Source organism: Bison bison, unplaced genomic scaffold, assembly GCF_000754665.1.
Source record: "Bison bison bison isolate TAMUID 2011002044 unplaced genomic scaffold, Bison_UMD1.0 scf7180017864514, whole genome shotgun sequence".
NCBI lineage: Eukaryota > Metazoa > Chordata > Mammalia > Artiodactyla > Bovidae > Bison > Bison bison.
In genome coordinates this window covers 120,426-123,282 of record NW_011495067.1, presented here as the reverse complement: position 1 = coordinate 123,282, position 2,857 = coordinate 120,426, and the positions used below count along the sequence as shown (strand labels likewise).

At 52.7% G+C, this 2,857-nt stretch overlaps 1 long non-coding RNA gene across 1 annotated transcript in view; it reads right to left on the bottom strand.

Annotated features, from left to right (window-relative positions):
• The window catches only part of LOC104981025, a 3,426-nt gene extending 906 nt beyond the window's left edge, over positions 1-2,520 (bottom strand). Inside the window, exon 1 of the long non-coding RNA XR_824326.1 lies at positions 2,319-2,520. This is a non-coding gene — a long non-coding RNA (uncharacterized LOC104981025). The remainder of the gene's footprint in view (positions 1-2,318) is intronic.
• Positions 2,521-2,857: the final 337 nt, after the last annotated feature.

The window sequence follows — 2,857 nt, the reverse complement described above, 5'->3', positions numbered from 1 at the left end:
AACTGTGCTTTCCACAGGACTTGTTTTTCCATAGCATCTAGTTGCATCATATCATGTACACACAGAGAGGCATGCTTCATCCACGTCAACTCTGTCATTCAGTTGATGACAATTTGTGAAGCAATGTCTCGTCTCAATGCCCAGCACTTACAGGAATAGGACAATCCATGCCTGCAGAGATCTTATAGCCCAAAAGGGAATCAGAAGTGTATCCACGTGCGCACAAGGCAGGAGTAAGAAGCAGAAACCAAATGGAAGTGAGGGCTGCAGGGGACAGAGGAGGGGGGTTTCCTCCTGGAGCGGGGGCGGGGGCTTTCCTATGGGACTGGTGTGCTGGTGATTCTGGACCCCTGGGGTGCATGTTTGAGGGGAGACGTGGGGCAGGACAGGGTGCCCTGGGCTGGGAAGCAGGAAGGACAGCAGACATAGGGGCTGGGGAAGGTCAGGCCCCCAAGGAACAGGGGGTCACACCCCTGGGAGCACAGAGCACCCCACCACGATTCCCCGATGGTTCACATGGGGAGCTCAGAGAGCATCCTCAGGGATTTCAGAATTCACCTGGGATCAGACACCACACAACAACCTCAATGACCAGTGGGCAAGATTCTTTAACTTTGAACAAAATTTATTCTGGTTTAAATTTTAGACGCTCTGTCAAAGGGTGCAGTTTCTGTCTCCGCATCGGTCCCGGCCGCATCTTCACCTTCTTTTACCTGCAGCATTTTACTCGGGGCGCTAAACAGGTGCCAATCTGTCTCATGCGTCCAGGGCACCTGTTCAGCAAACAGATGCCTCTATTCCCCCAGCAGCTTAGATAACTTCTTACTCCTTGAGTAAATCCTAAAAAGAGAAGGAAGAGGGAAAAACGTGTCAGCAGGAAAGCAGCATCTCGAGAAGGCCAGCTGTGTCCCCTCTGAGCGAGGCCCTGGGGCTTTCTGTTCTGAGATGCGGACACGGCCTCGTGACAACAAGATGTGAGTCCAGGACCCCGTGGACCAGCTTCCAGACAGACACTGACCCTGCCCAGGCTCTGGTGGACCCTCACATTTCCAGAACCAGAGGCTGAGGGACTGGGGTGTGAGGACCCTGGTTGTGAGCGGGGTCAGCTCCACCATGAGGGCAAAGACTGGGAAGCTCTGCTACATCCACCTTCCCACCAGGAGTCAGAAGTGGCCCCCGGGTTCTATTTTCACCACTTAGGTTTCCCACTCATGGAGCCAGTCAAGTAGTGCAGCTGAGATAGGAGGAAAAGATACAGCTGAAAGTAAGAACTGGTTAAAGAGAACTTACTCTCAAAGTTACCTACAGCTGACAGTGACAATGGTTCAGAAAAAAAAGTTTTGTATCATCGTCTCTACTGACTCAGAACGCTCTCAGCGCTGGTGCGATTCAGCCCCTCTCCTCCTCCCTTTGTGGTTTCCTCCCGACCAGAGGCCTTCCCGTCTTCCTCACAAGCCTTTTTCCTCTTGACCACAAGGCACCTCTGGTCCCTCTCTCGTTCCCCGTCCAGGGATAGAACCCGGGCCCACGAGAGGCATTCCTGACACCCCTGTCCTCTCTCCCTGCCACTGTGCTAAGAGTTGGGTTACAGTCAGAAACAACACTGATCAGACTAGGCCTTTTCAACTTGATTTTGACATCTAATCAGTTGTCTCAGGTCTCAGTCTCCGCAGCCTCTCCCGCCCTCCCTTCCTCCCTCCTTCCTCCCTACATACTTTCATCCTATTTCAGGAAATATCAAGGGTAAGATGAAATTCAGACAGCCGATCCTGCACACTACTTTGGATGTGCTGCCTCCCAGCTGTGGAGCGAGGGTCACATCGTCAGCGACGTGTCCTGGAGGACCTTCCTGCTGAGGAGACTCAGCACGGAGCGTCCCAAGGGCAGCTCCTGAAGCCCAGGCTCGGCCTGACTCTCCTCTGGACTTGTCTGGTCGCCTAGAGCCACCACCCTTCAAATATAAAGATTTGTAAAGTGACATTCTGTGCTTCTGTCATGGGACAAAATCAAATTTCTTGCTTTTATGAAAAAGAAAACAAGGAGAGTCACTTAACAGAGGCATCTTCTGTTTCCTTCTCATGAAACCAATGAGGAGATGGGCTCAGAAGCTTGACTCACTAGAGTGGCTTAGAAACAGCCAGGAATTTTACAGGGCGGTTCTCAGACCCCTCTCGCTACTAAGGACTCAGCGCTGGCTTCTCAGAAGCATCAAATATGAAGGTTTAGTCTGACCACATGTAGATAAGGGTAGCAGGACAGAAGGAGGTAGAAACAGGAGAGAGAGCCCATGGCTCCCCCCGGGGCTCTCACGAGCTCACCTGACTCAGCAGACAGGACCAGGAAGAGGAGCGCCAGGAGCAGGTGATGGAGCCTCATCCTGGCGTCCCGAGCTCTGCGGCTGACACTGGAGAAGAGGCTATGCTTGCCGCTTTATAAAGGTCCCAGGTTCCGGGAGGAATTCCGTGCTGGCTGTGGATTTGTTTATTAGGAACTGGTTAATTGAGCCTCTTCCCTGTGTGTAATGCGAGTGGCCTTTATAGCACAAAACAGGGGCAGTCACTCGTGTGCTAATGAGGCTGGGGAAAACCCCAGAAAAAGCTTTCCTGCTGTCCTTTTGACCAGGAGCTTTTACCTGGCAGTCATTTCAGCTGATGGGCAGGGGTGTGGCAAGGGGCACAGACTTGCCTGTTTCCCCAGGCAGGGGCACAGACTTCTTGCGGAACCTTCGCTTACCCACTCCCCAGCCCCACCCTCACCCTTCCAGGGCTTTGAATCTGCCCACTGTTTTCCTGTGCAGAAGGAAATGGCACCCCACTCCAGTACACTTGCCTGGAAAATTCCATGGATGGAGGAGGCT